Genomic DNA, 17725 nt, shown 5'->3' on the forward strand with positions numbered 1-17725 from the left:
AGGTTCTCGGCGTCGTGGCACGGAAGCATAGCGTCCAGCATCGTCTGTACTTCGCGGCCGTAGACAAGGCGAAATGGTGTGAAGCGCGTTGTTTCTTGTACGGCGGTATTATACGCGAAAGTCACATAAGGCAGGATACGATCCCATGTTTTGTGCTGGACGTCGATGTACATAGAGATCATGTCTGTGATGGTCTTGTTTAATCGCTCCGTAAGGCCGTTGGACTGCGGATGGTAAGCGGTCGTCTTTCGATGCCTGGTGTTGCTTAGTTGAAAAATTTCGTCCGTGAGCTGTGCCGTGAACGCCGTTCCTCTATCTGTGATAACAGTGGCTGGGGCACCATGGCGCAATACAATGTGACACATGAAGAACTGCGCTACCTCAGAAGCCGTGGCTCGTGGGAGCGCCTCTGTCTCGGCATAGCGGGTTAAATAGTCAGTGGCGACAATCACCCACTTGTTGCCGTCGGTTGACAGAGGAAAAGGCCCAAGAATGTCCAAGCCGACTTGGTCGAATGGCTTATGAGGTGGTTCAATGGGTTGCAATAACCCGGCGGGCTTCAGGGGTGGTGACTTTCGTCGCTGACATTCACGGCAGCCTTTCACATACTGCTTGACGCTTTCTGAAAGTCCGGGCCAGTAATACATCTCGCGCACTCTAGCAAGCGTTCGTGAGGAGCCGAGGTGGCCAGATGTAGGCTCGTCGTGGCAAGCGAAAAGAATATCGTCCCGCAAGTCTTTGGGAACTACTAGGAGGTAGGCTCGATCATTCGGGCGGGCGTTCTTCTTGTACAGCACATTGTCTCGTAGACAGAAGGACGTCAAGACGCGACGTAGATGGCGTGGTATGGTTGTATCACGGCCCTCTAAGTGGTCGACGAGAGGTCGAATTTCAGCGTCGTCACGCTGCGATTTGACCAAGTCCGACGTAGTAAGGGCGCCCAGGAAGCCGTCGTCGTCCTCTGACTGTCGACTGAAAGATTCGGCGGGAGCACGCGACAACGTGTCGGCGTCTTCGTGCTTGCGGCCAGACTTATAAACTATGGTGACGTCGAACTCCTGTAGCCGCAAGCTCCACCGTGCCAGCCGTCCTGAAGGATCGCGTATGTTCGCCAACCAACATAGAGCATGGTGGTCTGTCACCACTTTGAAGGGACGGCCGTAGAGATAAGGGCGAAACTTCGTGATCGCCCAGACGACCGCGAGACACTCTTTTTCTGTAGTAGTGTAGTTCGCCTCGGCACGGGACAGCGAGCGGCTAGCATAGGCTATTACTCGTTCAATGCCGTCTTGACGTTGGACGAGTACTGCGCCAAGGCCGATGTTGCTGGCGTCAGTATGCACCTCGGTGTCAGCCTCTTCGTCGAAATGTGCCAGGACGGGTGCTGACTGCATGCGTTGGCGTAGTTCAGCGAAGGCCGCTTGTTGCTCATTCGTCCAGGCAAATGGCGTGTCATCCCTGGTAAGGCGAGTCAGGGGTTCCGCAATCTTCGAGAAGTTGTCGATGAAGCGGCGATAATACGCGCACAAGCCCAGGAAGCGTCGGACGGCCTTCTTGTCGGCAGGAAGAGGAAAAGCTGCTACAGCGGCAAGCTTGTCGGGATCGGGTCGAACTCCTTTGGCGCTGACGACGTGTCCGAGAAACTTGAGCTCTTCATAACCGAAGTGGCACTTCTCTGGTTTAAGCGTGAGGTCAGCCGATCGGAGCGCTTCTAGCACATGCCGCAGGCGATGAAGATGTTGCTCAAATGTTTCAGAAAAGACAACTACGTCGTCAAGATACACAAGGCAAGTCTGCCACTTCAATCCAGCGAGGACAGTATCCATCATGCGCTGGAAAGTTGCTGGGGCTGAACACAAACCGAAAGGGAGCACTCGAAATTCGTAAAGGCCGTCGGGAGTCACAAAGGCAGTTTTCTCGCGGTCTCGTTCATCTACCTCGATCTGCCAGTATCCACTTTTCAAATCGAGTGACGAAAAGTACTGGGCATGCCGCAGTCTATCTAACGAGTCGTCGATACGTGGCAGTGGGTACACGTCCTTTTTTGTTACGTTGTTGAGCTTCCGGTAGTCGACGCAAAAGCGTAGCGTTCCGTCTTTCTTTTTGACAAGAACGACCGGAGACGACCATGAGCTGTTGGAAGGTTCGATCACGCCATCTTCAAGCATCTCTTGTACTTGCGTACGAATCGCCGCGCGTTCCTTTGCCGACACGCGGTAAGGCTGCTGGTGTATCGGGCGTGCGTCGTCGCATGTGATGATCCGGTGCCTTGTAACCGAAGTCTGGCGTACCTTAGACGAGCTTGCGAAGCATGCCCTGAATTCAAGCAAGAGCTCGTGCAGTGCTGCCTGTTTGTCGTTAGATAACTCGGGATTAATGTCGACGGTGCCCAGTGACTTGTCAGCCAGCCTCACTGGTTCAGGGGCAAAACATTCAGCTACGTGTTCCACTTCTTCGGCAAACGCTATCGAAGTACCGCGGAAGAGGTGTCGATGCTCATTACTAAAGTTGGTGACTAGCAACTTAGATCGGCCATCACGAAGCTGTAGCACACTCCTGGCCGCACAAACACCTTGTGTCAGTAGATGCGCTAAGTTACTTTCTGCGACCACTCCACCTTCGCGCATTCCACCGCACATCACTTCGACTAGAACACTGGCCCGTGGAGGAAGCGTAACACTTTCGTCGGAAACACGTAGCGCGTCATCACGTCGATTGTCGTCGTTTGCGTCGATTGCTTGGTCGGCTGAGAAGGTGACTACACCGCCCCGTAAGTCAATAACAGCGCCGTATTCCTGCAGGAAGTCAACTCCGAGAATGACGTCGCGGGAGCATTCGCGTAGGACAAGGCAACTCGCCACGAATGTCGATCCTCGAATCCGAACTCTTGTCGTGCAGGTTCCCAGTGGAGTAACGACGTGACCGCCAGCCGTACGAATCTGCGAGCCATGCCAAGGTGTAATTACTTTCTTCAGAAACGTCGCCATCTTCCCGCTTAATATAGAATAGTCCGCTCCGGTGTCCACTAAAGCGCTAACCGCGTAACCGTCGATCACCACCGGTATGTCGAGCGAAAGCAGGTCATTCCGTTCAGTTGATGGCGTGCCGGTACCCTTGTTTACTCGCGTCGATCGGAGGTCTTCAGCGCGTCGACTGCCAGCGGCCTCGCCCCCAAAGGTCGCTGTAGTTAGTTTTCCCGGCGGGGACTTGGCGACCGTCCGCTCGAATACCGCTGGGGCGATGGTGAAAATCGCCTTGGCGACGGCGAGCGTGGCTGCCGCCCGGTAGGCGGTGGCATGCGTTGCTGAGCCAGATAATCCTCAATGTCCCGAGGTCGTTGGCCCAGTCGGGGTGGCGGCGAATAGGCAGAAAAGCCCCGCAACCCGAGGCGTCGGTATGGGCACTGGCGGTACAAATGATCTGCCTCACCACAGTGGAAACACAGAGGACGGCGATCCGGAGTGCGCCAAACCTCTGACTTCCGAGGGGGCATGCGTCGATCATCGGCGTAATGCACTGGTCGCTCTTGCGGAAGCACAACCGGAGAAGCGGCATGGGGAAACGGTGGAGGCGTGCGTCGTTCCTCGATGTATGGCACCGGTTGGGCTGGTGGGAGTGCAACCGGATGAGCGGCTTGAACAAACAGCGGCGGGGACGAAGCAGGCTGTCGCAAGACTTCTGCGTAGGTCGCACGGTGGTGTACAGAAGGTGCAGGCGCGGTGTTAGAAAAAGGAACGGTGGACCGGAGCGCTTGGTGCACTTCATCTCTTATTACACTCGCAATGGAGCTCACCGTGGCTTGTGGGGTGCCGTAAACCTTCAGTATCTCTTCGCGCACAACGGTGCGGATGAGGTCTCGAAGGTTGTCATTGTGGCTTCCGATGGCCGTGGACATGTCCGTAGTCGCGTTCACTTGCCGCTCGTAAAAGTTAGAGCGCTGCTGAAGCGTCTTCTCCATACTGACCGCCTCGGATAGAAATTCGGCGACAGTCTGCGGAGGATTGCGCACCAGACCAGCGAAGAGCTGCTCCTTCACCCCTCGCATCAGGTGACGCAACTTCTTGTCCTCGGTCATTCCAGGGTCTGCTCGTCTGAAGAGGCGCGTCATATCTTCAACGAACGCGGTAACGCTTTCGTTGGGAAGCTGGACGCGGACCTGAATTGCTCGTTCGGCTCGTTCGCGGCGATCAGGACTGGCGTAAGTGTCCAGTAGATGACGGCGGAACTCGCGCCACGACGTCAGTTGCTCCTCACGGTTTTGAAGCCATGTACGCGCGCCGTCCTCGAGGCAAAAGTAGACATTCCTACGTTTAGTCGCGTCGTCCCATTCGTTGTATTCGGCGACGCGCTCGAAGTCGGTCATCCAGTCTTCGACGTCTTCGAAGATGTCGCCATGGAACGACTTCGGCGCCAGCGGGTTCTGAAGTGTATACCGGTTCGTCATTGCACGTTCCATACCGGTTGAGGTAGTCTGAAGCACTACGGTGTCTTCAGGGGGCAGTCCCCGGATCCTGCGGCTGGTCCGATGGACGGGAGTATCGACTAACACAGGGCTGGTGCTTCTGCTCCCAGGAGGAGTCTGTGGCATGAGTGATAAATACCCAGCACCTCCACCACTTTGCCACGGGTCTTCAAAAGGGGCTGACGACGTTTATTGGGAGCGGCTGGAGCTCTGGCGAAAACGGCAGCGAGAGGCAGCTATCGAGCGGGGCGGTTAGCACGCGCACTTCTTTCTTCTTGCGCCTCTGCGCTTGCCCTATGCCCACTACTACAGGTGACAATATGGTGGGTTTCAGGCCCTCCCTTTCCACGCAGGATATCATGCTCCTGCTCAAAACACAGATCATAGACTCTCAAAACAAAGATGTAAAAGGGGTACTCACACTAGATCTATCCAAGGCCTTCGACACATTTACACATGACTACATCCTTAAGGAGATATCGGCCTTGAACTTAGGAGTTAAATTCTTCTCCTTCGTTGAATCCTTCCTTGAGAGCAGGACGGCGGTCATAAAGTTGAGACAATCAGTGTCGGAGTCTTTCACACTCGGAAGAAGGGGCAGTTATCTCACCACTTCTGTTCAACATAGCAATGCGCAAATTGTCGGAAAGCCTTGCAAGTATTCCTAATGTTGGTCATGCATTATATGCTGACGACATTACAATCTGGTGTCCCGAAGGATCGGAGGCGACGGTCGAACAAGCTCTACAGGAGGCTCTAGACGTTACAGAGTCTTTCCTGGACGGTACGGGACTTGCACTCTCGCCTGGAAAGTCGGAACTCATGCTGTACAGACAGGCTAGACGAGGTGCTAGGGGACTCACCCCACTCGATCAGGTGCCCATTAGCGTTCGTACCAGGGATGGGTATACCATCCCTAGAGTAGACCCTATCAACATTCTAGGGCTTTTATTAGACTCGAAGGGCTGCAACGCAGTCTATAGCTCATCCCACCACGAAAACAGAGAACATTCTCAGATTAATTATGAGAGTGTCCAACAAGAAAGGCGGCATAGGCGAGGATATACTCCTTAGTGCTCACCATGCTTTCCTCATGAGCCATGTCATTTACATAGTCGCGGCCCTCAATTGGACAAAAACATAGAAAGATAAATTAGATACGCTCATGCGCAAAAGTGTCAAAAAGGTGCTTGGTGTTCCAATCACGGCTAGCACAGAGAAACTCATGAAGTTGGGGAGTACACAACACCACTTCGGAGTTAATTGAAGCGCAAAGATCAGCACAAATTCTTAGATTATCGAACTCCAAAGCAGGCAGAAGACTGTTGGATGCGGCAGGCCTCCGTCCTAGTTTTAATCAGGGAGAAACCACGCAACTTGATAATCAAACAATGAATTCCTTTATTGTAGACCCTTTTCCAAGAAACATCCACCCACAAAACAATAAAGGTCGAAGATTGGCAAGGGCTAGGGCTTTCCTAAAGAACTTATCCGGAACGGAGACCTTTGTTGACGCGGCGCGACACACGAGCTCCGACAAGTTTTCCGTAGCTATAGTCAATGACAGGGGAGATCTCCTCTCGGCAGCTTCGCTAAAGACCTCATTGGTCGACGTGGCGGAGCAGGCTGCCATCGCTCTCGCATTACTTGATACAACACGCACTACAGTTTACACGGACTCCCGAGCGGCAATTAGAGCGTTCGCATCGGGATTGATAGCCAAACAGGCAGCCAGGATTATCAACGGCAGACCCCCCTCAGACACTATTCATCACATCGTCTGGTTCCCAGCACACATGGGATCAGACGTATTACCGGGTCACCTGAACCCCAATGAGATAGCCCACGACCGTGCGCGAGGTTTCATATGCCGCGACGGGATGGGGTCTCGGGTGAGTTCTGGAGAGCTCTTCCACAGTGATCCTCTAGTCACTTTTCACGAAATCACATCACATTACAGAGGGGATAGGCAGAGTTTTCCCTCCCCCCATCATAAGCTCAATAGATCACAATCTAGCACGCTCCGCATGCTCCAGACGGGGTCCTACCCCTCTAGGGGCTTTCTGAACAAACTTCACCCCGACATCGATCCATTCTGCCCAGATTGTAGCACTGAATTTTGCTCATTAAATCACATGCTTTGGCAGTGCCCTGTGTGACAGGATTTTAACCGAGAAGAAGACTGGACGAAGGCCATCACAGATCCCAGACAAGACGTCCAACTCCTGGCTGTCCAGAGGGCCCGTGAACGAGCGGAGAGGCACGGCCTCTCTGTTCCGACATGGGACTAGCCAACGGCTAGCAGGCCCCCCTGCCTAGCTTCTCAGGACCTAAATAAAGTGTTTACTACTACTACTTAAACAAAACGATTACCCTGCTAATTGTTGTATTTGTATTCTACACATCAGATGCATTCATATCACCTAAATTGATTTCTCCAAATTGTTTTGTTAATATTACCTCCCCCTGGTTGTAACAGCTTTTTACTTTCAATTTTCAGTTAGTCTGACTGCTCGCTCGCATGGTAATCTAGTTATTGTGACATCTGCCCTTTTTTTGTCTTTTACTTGGCGTTTCTAGTTTTCTTGTTTTCAAATATGAATTTTCTTTAGCATTCCTACTGCCGCCCGATTCTTGGCCTATCCCCCTTAGTGGGTGCGAGCCATGACAGAGGTACATCATCATCATCATCATCATCATCATGTCACCAGCCTGAGCTGCCCGGTCTGGGCTTTCGTCGAGCCAAGCAGTGCATCTACCCAAGGCCGGTGTTCCTGGGGGAGCTGGGAGAGCGGTCCGGGGTGTCGCTGTATGTACCTGGGCGGAGCCTGTGCCTGGTCTGAGCCTGTGCTTGGTTGGAGTCCTCGTGCCTCATGAGCCGAGCTGTCCTCTAGCCTAGGCCGGTGTTCCTGGGTGAGCTGGAAAAACAGGTCTAGCTGTTCCTGTGCCTGATCCGGCCTGCTCCACTGCTGTGTGGGCATATGACGCCGGCGTGTTCCGGTGCAGCCGAGGCGTGTTACGGTGCAGCTGTGGCGAGCTGATGTCCCGACCCGTCTGTCACGTGAGTGGCTCGTTGTGTGCCGGGCCTCCGCCCCGGCCTCCATCCCCTGCGCCACCCGCTGCAAGAGTCATCACTGCGACTCCTCGTGATGTGAGTGGGTGATACCGACACGCTATTAGACTTCATCCGAAAGTGACGCTGTATAAGCGACAGACAACTAAAAGGGAATTGTGTGTGTTATCGTGTATGTCGTCCTAGTCCCGTCTCCGTGTCATTAAAGCCTCTCTGTGTTCATTGTGCTGTACTGAAGGGACTGGGCCATGGTGCTGGTGAAGGAAGAAGAAGACAAGCAACGCTTGCTCGCCCGCTTCGCCATAGCTCCCTTTTGACTTGTTTCAGTCTGCCGTTCTAACGCCAGATCGAGTGTTGCTAGGAAAACATCCCCATTGCATCTGGTGGAGGCGCTGGGTTTCTCTTCCACATCCTGGAACTCCGCAGTCGGATGCTACCAAGAGCTCTTGCGATGAATGATCCCGGACCGTCCCAGGCTGCTGCTCCCGTACCCCCGACCATTGTCTGCCCTGGCGTCGTCCGGCAGCGCGATCCTGCTATCTTTAGCGGAGCAGAGGACCTCGACGTCGAGGACTGGCTCGCCGAATACGCCCGTGTAAGCGCATATAATAAGTGGTCCGACCGCGACAAGCTCCCTAATGTAGGCTTTTATTTGACGGGCGTGGCAAACCTCTGGTTCAGAAATCATGAAACCAGTTTTACCACCTGGTCCGCTTTTGCAAGCACTTTGACTGAGGTTTTCGGCCGTCCCGCCGTTCGCCGCCTTCGTGCTGAGCAGCGATTGCGTGGTCGCGTTCAACGCACTGACGAGAGCTTTACCAGCTACATTGAAGACGTGCTCTCGCTCTGCCGGCGCGTCAACTCATCCATGGACGAAGCTGACACGATCAAGCACGTCATGAAAGGCGTCGATGACCACGCCTTCCAGATGCTCGTCGCCAAGAGTCCCCAGACCGTTGCCGAGGTAATTCAGCTCTGTCAGGAGTACGACGAGCTGCGCAAGCAGCGTGCCACAACACGTTGTGCTGCTCAGCAGGATACCGCGGATCTCGCTCCCTTGGATTTTAGCCGCGACGCTGCCGACATTTCTGCTTTAATGCCGCAAATACAGCAGTTCATCCGCCAGGAAGTCGCGCGGCAACTGTCTCTGGCGACTAGCCTCCTGAGCCGGTGACTTCCTTGGCTCCTTCGCTTCGTCAGGTGCTTCAAACGCAAGTTGCTGAGGCGCTACCAGCTGCCCCTCATCCGCAGCCCGTTGTTGGACCTCTGACGTACGCTAACGTTGTCGCCCGGCCTTATGCTCCTCCGGCTCCTGACGCCTACCGGACCCCCGGAACTTTCCATGTGCCGCCACCACCTTCACGCCCGGTTCCCGTTCCTTACTCGGCCGCTGGAGCCCCTGTCGTCAACCCATGGCGCACACCTGATAACCGGCCAATATGCTATTCCTGTGGTTTCCCGGGCCACGTAGCACGATTCTGCCGCCGTCGCAACTACCGTTTCCCTGACAGTGGGAGCGCCTCCGGCTACATGCCTGCTCGACTTCCGCGTCATGATGTGTCTAATCTTCCTCCGGACTCGTCTTCTAGTCGCCGCCCCTTCGATTCACACCGGTCGCCCTCCCCACGTCGTCGATCCCTTTCCCCCATGGTTCGTCGACTCAGTCCTGCCCGCGAGGAAAACTAACAGTCGCAGTTCCCGAGGCAAGAACTGCGTTTACGTCGAACATTTCAAGGCCTCATTTTTCTCCTGCGAACGAAATTGAACTGTCCGTCGATGGCGTCACCGTACACGCACTTATTGACACCGGAGCCACCGTTTCTGTTATTAGTCAAAAGTTTTGCCGCCATTTGAACAAAGTGACCACCCCACTGGCTTATCTATCGCTGCGTACGGCAACATCGCATTGCATTCAGCCTTCAGCATCCTGCACAGCTCGGGTCGTCATTCAAGGCGTTTTGTATGTTGTCGAATTTGTCGTTCTATCCCGTTCCTCGCACGACGTCATTCTGGGATGGAACTTCCTATCTCTGAACCAAGCTGTTGTTGACTGCGCTCGTGCCGAACTTACGTTATCAGTGCCGTGCTTTGAGCCTGACGACCACCATTCTACTAAAGTTGTTGCTGCCACGGACATCGACATCGCACCTTTCTCAGCCGCCGCCTGGTCCCTGTGTCGTGTAACTCTGTCGCGAACTCATCTGTTTTGTTTACGCCGTCAGCCTCCTGTGCGAGCCGTCGGAACCTTCTGCTTCCTTTTGCTATCGTCACTTTTTGCGGCGGTTCTGCTGCCCTTTACGTGTGCAATCCCTCCGCGTGCCCTTCATCCATACTCCGCGGCGAGTGCTTGGGGAGCTCTGAATATTTCGACTGCACCCTCCCAGCCACCATGTTTGACGATGCGGCACCACTTCCGCTTTGCGCCGTCACTCCTCCTGGCGCGACCGATGCCCCTGTGGACGTCTTTGCTCATGCCGTCGACTCGGCACTCACACCTGTCCAGCACGAGGAAATTATCCAGCTCCTCCAGCGTTTTCGGGCCTCCTTCGACATTGACCAACCGTCTTTGGGTCGAGCGTCAGCAGTCGTTCACCATATCGACACCGGTCAACAAACCCCTTTGCGCCAGCGTCCGTATCGTGTGTCGGTCGCTGAACGCCGGATCATCGACCAGCAGGTTGACGACATGCTGCAGCGTGGCATCATCCAGCCCTCTAACAGTCCCTGGGAATCTCCGGTTGTCCTCGTTAAAAAGAAAGACGGCTCGATAAGGTTCTGCGTCGACTATCGCCGCCTCAACCGCATAACGCGCAAAGATGTCTACCCTCTGCCGCGCATCGACGATGCCTTGGACAGCCTACAGGGTGCGGAATTCTTTTCTTCACTGGATCTGCGCTCCGGGTACTGGCAAGTGCCGATGGCAGAGGCCGATCGCCAAAAGACAGCCTTTGTAACACCTGATGGCCTATATGAATTCACCGTCATGCCCTTTGGCCTCTGCAACGCGCCTGAAACTTTCGAACGAATGATGGACACCATTCTCCGAGGCCTGAAGTGGAACACGTGCCTTTGCTACTTAGATGACATTCTAGTTTTTTCTACCGACTTTGCATCACACCTCAGCCGCCTCGAGCAAGTCCTTGCATGCCTCACCGCTGCAGGACTGCAGCTAAATTTGAAGAAATGCCACTTCGGCGCTCGCAAGCTTACTATCCTCGGTCATGTGGTCTCAAAAGACGGTATCCTCCCGGACCCTACGAAACTTAGTGCTGTATCCGCGTTCCCCAAACCAACTACCCTGAAAGAGCTTCGCAGCTTCATCGGCTTATGCTCCTATTTCCGCCGCTTCGTCCGCAATTTTGCCTCCATAATCGCCCCCTTGACCGCGCTTCTTACCGGCCGTTCCGAGCTACCGGACTGGTCCCCGGCATGTGACGACGCATTTCAAGAACTGCGCCGCCTTCTCACTTCACCGCCAGTACTGCGCCACTTCGATCCCTCTGCTCCAACTGAGATTCACACGGACGCTAGTGGTGTCGGGCTAGGTGCTGTTCTTGCACAGCGCAAGAATGGCTTCGATGAGTACGTCGTAGCGTATGCCAGCCGCACCCTTACCAAAGCTGAGGCGAACTACTCCGTTACTGAAAAGGAATGTTTGGCCATTATTTGGGCTATCGCAAAATTTCGACCTTACGTGTATGGGCGCCCTTTTGACATCGTGACCGACCATCATGCCCTATGCTGGTTGTCTTCACTCAAAGATCCAACTGGTCGGCTCGCTCGTTGGGCATTACGCCTACAAGAATACGACATCCGTGTTGTTTATCGCTCCGGCCGCAAGCATTCAGACGCAGACGCTCTTTCCCGGTCACCCCTGTCACCTGATCCTATCTGCTCGTCGATTTCCGCCTGCGGTGCCTTCGCCCTCAACATTTCCGACATGCCATCAGAGCAGCGCAAGGACCCATGGATCTGTTCGCTTCTCGACTTCCTGTCTAGCCGGTCGCCAGCGCCGATCTCTCGGACGCTCCGTCGCCAAGCCACGCACTTTATTATTCGGGATCACCTCCTCTACCGGCGCAACTACAACTCCAGCGGTCGCAAGTGGTTGCTTGTTATTCCCCGACATCTCCGCTCCGACATCTGCGCCACGTTCCACGATGACCCACAATGCGGCCACGCTGGGGTATTGAAGACTTACTCTCGCCTCCAGGTTCGGTACTATTGGCGCGGTATGTATCGTTTCGTTCGCCAGTATGTCCGGTCATGCCCCCTGTGCCAACGCCGCAAGACGCCTCCTAAACTTGCTGCCGGCCCCTTGCAGCCTTTACCATGCCCCGCTCGAGCGTTCGACCGCGTCGGCGTTGACCTATACGGTCCTCTTCCCAGCACTCCCAGCGGCAACCGCTGGGTTATTGTTGCTATCGACCACCTTACGCGGTACGCTGAAACTTCAGCCCTGTCATCTGCCACGGCAAAAGACGTTGCTCGTTTTATCCTTCAGAACCTGGTATTACGGCATGGAGCACCTCGCGAATTACGGAGCGACCGCGGTCGCGTTTTCCTCTCTGACGCCATTACAGCGTTGCTAAAGGAGTGTCGCATCATTCACCGCACTACCACGGCATACCATCCCCAAACTAATGGCATGACAGAGCGTTTTAATCGCACCCTTGGCGACATGTTGGCCATGTATGTTTCCTCTGACCACTCGAATTGGGATCGGATTCTGCCTTTCGTAACGTACGCATATAATACTGCAACGCAAAGCACCACTGGATTTTCACCTTTCTTTCTTCTTTACGGACACGAACCTTCCTGCACAATGGACACAATTCTACCCTACCGGCCGGATGCTTCGGAGTCGAAGACTGTTTCACGAGCGGCTGCATACGCGGAAGAATGTCGCCAGCTCGCTCGCTCGTTCACATCCCAGGACCAGTGGCGCCAAAAGCATCGCCACGACACGTCCACTACAGCTACGTCCTTTACTCCCGGCTCGCTGGTCTGGTTGTGGGTGCCGTCTACTCCACCGGGCCTTTCCTCCAAACTGCATTCCAAGTACCATGGTCCCTATCGGGTACTGCGACAAACATCCGCAGTCAACTACCTCATCGAGCCGAAGGACGCGTCTTCCGACCAGCGTCGTCGCGGCCAGGAAATTGTCCACGTCTCCCGCCTAAAGCAGTGCCACGACCCCCCTGTCTTCTCCTGCCCCTAGGTCGCCAGGATGGCTCCTCTTTTGGTGGGGAGTGATTGTACTGAAGGGACTGGGCCATGGTGCTGGTGAAGGAAGAAGAAGGCAAGCAACGCTTGCTCGCCCGCTTCGCCATAGCTCCCTTTTGACTTGTTTCAGTCTGCCGTTCTAACGCCAGATCGAGTGTTGCTAGGAAAACATCCCCATTGCAATGCCATCTTTGTGTGTTTGAGGCCTGGGCCCACAACATAATCATCACACACATTAACAATTCGATAAAAGAAAACAATATTTCATGTGTGACGAGGTCAAATGTCTTTTCCAGATCTATTTGCAGCATGCCAACATGGTTGGCAAATAAATCGCAACACTGTAAAATATGTCTTGCTACATTGAATGTTCGTCGTTATTCTTCTACCTTTAATTCCGCACGTCTGTAGTGGTCCAACTATATCTTTAATAAAGCCCTGTATTCTTGCCAAAACCTTCAGAAATATATTGTAATTGACGTTAGCGAGGGTAATTGGGCCGCAAGAACCTGCCAATAGTTTCTTAAGCCGGTCGTCTGTTTTAAGAATCAGAATAATATGCGTGACTGCCGGAAAGAAAGTGGAAGTTCTCTCACTTCATGTGCCTCTCGTATTACTGCATGCAGTACTACAGGCATCTGACCTTTTAATTTCTTGTAAAACGCTGAACTCAGTCCATCGGGACCGGGAGACATTCCAGGGTCCAAATCATCAATCGTCTTTTTTATTTCTTTTAAAGTAACTTATTCTTCTAGAACTGATTTTCATCATCATCTAGTTGTGGCATTAGCGGAAGAAAAGCGTTTTCAAGTCTCTCTACTTTTCTTCCTTCCTCCAAACAATTTCTGAAAGTGTGCTACGAAAGCGTCTTCTATATGTCTTTTCTTATCTGTTGCTATGCCTCGGTACTTTATTTCTGTAATTTCGTTGTTTGTCACGTATCTTTTTTCTTCACTAATGGCGCGTTTGGTGAGTATTTCACCCATCCACAGACGCTATGTACGAGCCCGTGTCACTGCACCTGTATAAGTTTTGATGTCGATAAGCTCAAGCTGTCGCTTGATATCTCGGATTTTTTTACTGCGCAGGCCGGGGGCAACGCTTTCTAGACGGACCAAGAAGTCCAACTGGGCTTGCAGTTCTTTTTCTCTTTTTTATTTTACTGTGCTTAAGTACGGAAGCCCGTTATAATACATTAATGTTTATTTTTTTCTGTGAAACGCTCCCATATGCCAATAATATACTGATTTAGAAATTTTTCTAAGGTGTTGTAATGTGAAGATGTTATCTATTAATGCAAATAAGACTAAATTTGTTGTATTTTCTTCACATCAGGGAACCTTAGCATCAATTCCACCTATCACTTTTGGTCCCCACTGCCTTCCTCCAAGCTCATGTTCAACTTTCCTTGGCATGCTACTTGATTGTAATTTGAAATCATACAGCTCACATAAAAAAGAAAATAGCTTACGGTATAGGAATCTTAATTAAAACACGCCATTACTTCACGCCTACCATATTACTCTCACTTAACAATTTTTTTTGTCCACTCTCATATTACTTATGGTATAGTATGTTGGGGAAACACATGTAATACTTATATTGCGTCTCTCCAGATAGTTCAGAACTAGACCATAAGAATAATTACTTGCAGTTCACGTTTTTCTAATGCCATATCTCTATTACACGATAATAACATCCTTACCATCTCTGGACTCACTAAATACAACTTAGGTATTTTTTTCTACAGATTTCTGAATAACGAGCTGCCAATGATCACATTTTCACCATCTAAGCTGATGATTTATAGTACCACCAGATTCGCGTTGAACAACCAAATTAAAGTAGAACTAAAAATACATTTATTATTGAAAGAAGATTATTGTGTCCCGTTTATTCTATATATTTTTTTCGTTTCGTCCATTTTTTATTTATTTCTTCTTGTAACAAAGGGAATAAACGGTTATTAATTTTTTAACTTTTTTCATACAACTGTTCTTGTTACGCTATGCTTACGCTATGCTATGTTCTCGAGCTATGCTAAACCTTATTCTTTACAATCTAGTGAGTTTTTTGTTCTGTTAACGCTCTTTTATTTTTGCTTGTGTACTACCTAATATTGTGCTACTTTTGCTTAGAGATGTTAACTATCATAATTGCTCTTGTACAGGAGGTCCCGATACAGTCTTATGGGACCTCCTGTCTTATGGGACAGTCTTATACTAAATACTTGTAATATGTCCCAACCTTCAATAATAAATCCTGATTCTGATTCTGAATACTCTGGTGCTCTTCTTCTAGTAACTCATTGAGGTTTTCCATTACGTAATCCACGAAAGGTTTATCATCCAATAGGTTGTCATTAAGTTTCCAGAGCTGCCAATGAAATTGTGAGAATGCTGTCGCCGCCTTCTAGTGCTTCTACTCTGTTTTTCCTTCCCCGCTGTCTTTCTTTCGTCTTGAAAATTTTCAGCGGTTCCTCATCTCTTAGCTGCGATTCCGTCCTAGACCGGATTATAGCACCTTTGTACTCCTTCTCCAGAATTGATAGCAGCTGTCCTAGCTTTGCACTCTTTGATATCTTCTGTAAAGGTACCCGGGTGACAGTTTTCGGCTTCAATTAAATTTTCCAGAGTTCGCTTCAAACTCAGCGTTTCACTCTTCTTGAGAGTTGCTTTTTTCTGACCTTTTGTAAGTAGAAACATCTTACATTCTTCTTTTAAGTCTTTCCACAATATGGCATCTACGTGTCCTCCATTCGTTTTTTCCTTGATTAGATTCTTAATGCTGTCGCATATCTCTTTGTCATCCAGCAAACCCTCATTCAGCTTCCACAACTGTCATTCCTTGCACCTCCTCGTTGTTCTTTCCTTTTCTTCGAATATGGCTGCGACAAATGCGCGATCTGAGAATGCTACGGGCTTCACCTTATAACTCACGTTGTACGCTGAGAAATCGCTAGACACGTAAAGTCGATCAAGCCTTGAGTGACATTCGCCTTGCCAATGTGTAAAACCGTCATTATTTCCTGGCGCAAGTTCAGTTACATCCTGCAAGTTATAGTCGCGCAAAAGCTTTCCGAGCTCTGGTAGGCTAGTATCCGGAAGTCGTTTTTTTCGAACAATCTGAATCACGTAAGACACAGTTGAACACTCCGGCAAATATGGCACGGCACGGTGAATCAAGATACTGCCTCAGGCCTGAAAAGAATGTTTTTCGCACTGTTGCGTCAGTCGGAGCATGAATCGAAATGAGCTTGTATAGTTCATTCCGGTACACCAAATCCACACTGCATATACGTTTCGGTCCTTGTCCCATTCGGGGTATACTAGTACCGCTGATTGTTTTTTTATCCCTGACGTGCCAGATGCAGAGAAGGCGCGTTCCTATGAGCTTCAGACACAAAAATATTGCACATAAAAAATGATAAAGGGGGCACCCGGGTTTGAACGGGGGACCTCTCGATCTGCACTCTAATGCTCTACCACTGAGCTATGCCCCCTTTTTTTTTCTTCGGCACACACAGACATACACAAATTCACAGAGGATCGCTAAACACAACCACAATCACAGTCACAATATCAGTTAAAAACGACCGCCTTGTCTCATCGTCAATAATAATTCCACACGTGGCAACCATTCTGGGATACATTCCAGCAACTTTCGTTCCTATACAAAGTCCCTTATGCATTCTTTAAAATGCTGGCGAGCCGCTCTTGCATCGAGATCAGCGTGCCTTACTGCCATTCTGCATTTCCAAATGCTATGCAGGGTCATAAGCATTATCATATCGAATGGGGTACCGTCATCACTTTCTATTGACAAATAGCGAATCTCATACGCATTGAGCGGGAATTCTTTTTTGATTGTGTGCTGGAGCACATCGCAAAGAAAAACAGCATCCCAACAATCCAGGAATACATGCTCAATTGTCTCCTCCTTTCTGCATATTATACAATGCGTGCCCCAGGGAACAAAAAAAAAACCCCTTTCAGCCATCCATGATTTCACAGTGAGCGTTCCTGTGTGTAACTTAAAAAAGAAAGTCTTAACACCTGACGGTATTAGCATCGCCTTAATGCGCTTTAGAACATTATACACCTGACCTGCACCGTAAAGGGATCGATATAGAGGCACGGGTAGAACCACATCACACAGGTCCTTGTACAATTCTTTCCGGTTGACTTCACTCAAGTATTCAAGTGAAAACCGCGCTGATAAAAACCTACAAGAAACCACAACTTCACGAAGAAAACCATAAACACCACCGGGCGCACTGCCGGTTGAGACAACCATGTTGGGTAAGTGTCTTCCCAGCCGAAGTTGACATACAGTGTATAGGAACGGGTTTTTTACGTTTCTGAAGAAAGAAAACCGATTGACTACCTGTCTCAAAAACAAGTGTGACAAACCAAGTCCTACGTTTCGAACTCGAAGAAATAAATTGGTTCGACCTGATCTTTCCCAAGACGATGCCCACACGAACAAAGCGAACACACGGTGAATTTTCTGAATGTTTACCCTTGAGCAGTGCAATACTTGGAGGATATACCAAAGTTTGCTCACTAAAAATATGTTACAAATTGTAGCTCTGGAAAACATAGACCAATTCCAGCCATTCCACTTGTTTACTCTGTCCCGCAGGTTATCGACTTCACTCCTCCAGTACGATTCACTGTCTTTGTAGCACTGGAGGGGAGCTCCCAAGTATTTAACCGGAGTCGTTACGAAACTAATGTTGGCAAAGGTGTCCGCGGCCTCCGGCCAGTCCCCGTGCCAGAATCCCAGGCACTTGCCCCAGTTTACCGTGCTGCCACTCACATCACAGGAACTTTTAACACATTTGACAGCCTGTGTTATACTGTCTGAATCGGTGCAAAACACGGCAATATCGTCCGCATAAGCCAACAGTCGTACTTCAACCTCATGCAATTTAAACCCGCGGACACAGTCATTCTCTATGA

General features: G+C 50.9%; 1 non-coding gene across 1 annotated transcript; it reads right to left on the reverse strand.

The window, feature by feature from the left end:
- Positions 1-16191: 16191 nt before the first annotated feature.
- On the reverse strand, positions 16192-16263 carry Trnac-gca (transfer RNA cysteine (anticodon GCA)). Its single transcript has one exon. It is a non-coding gene; the product is annotated as a tRNA-Cys (tRNA).
- Positions 16264-17725: the final 1462 nt, after the last annotated feature.

The sequence above is a fragment of the Dermacentor silvarum genome, chromosome 1 (assembly GCF_013339745.2).
Source record: "Dermacentor silvarum isolate Dsil-2018 chromosome 1, BIME_Dsil_1.4, whole genome shotgun sequence".
Taxonomy (NCBI): Eukaryota; Metazoa; Arthropoda; class Arachnida; order Ixodida; family Ixodidae; genus Dermacentor; species Dermacentor silvarum.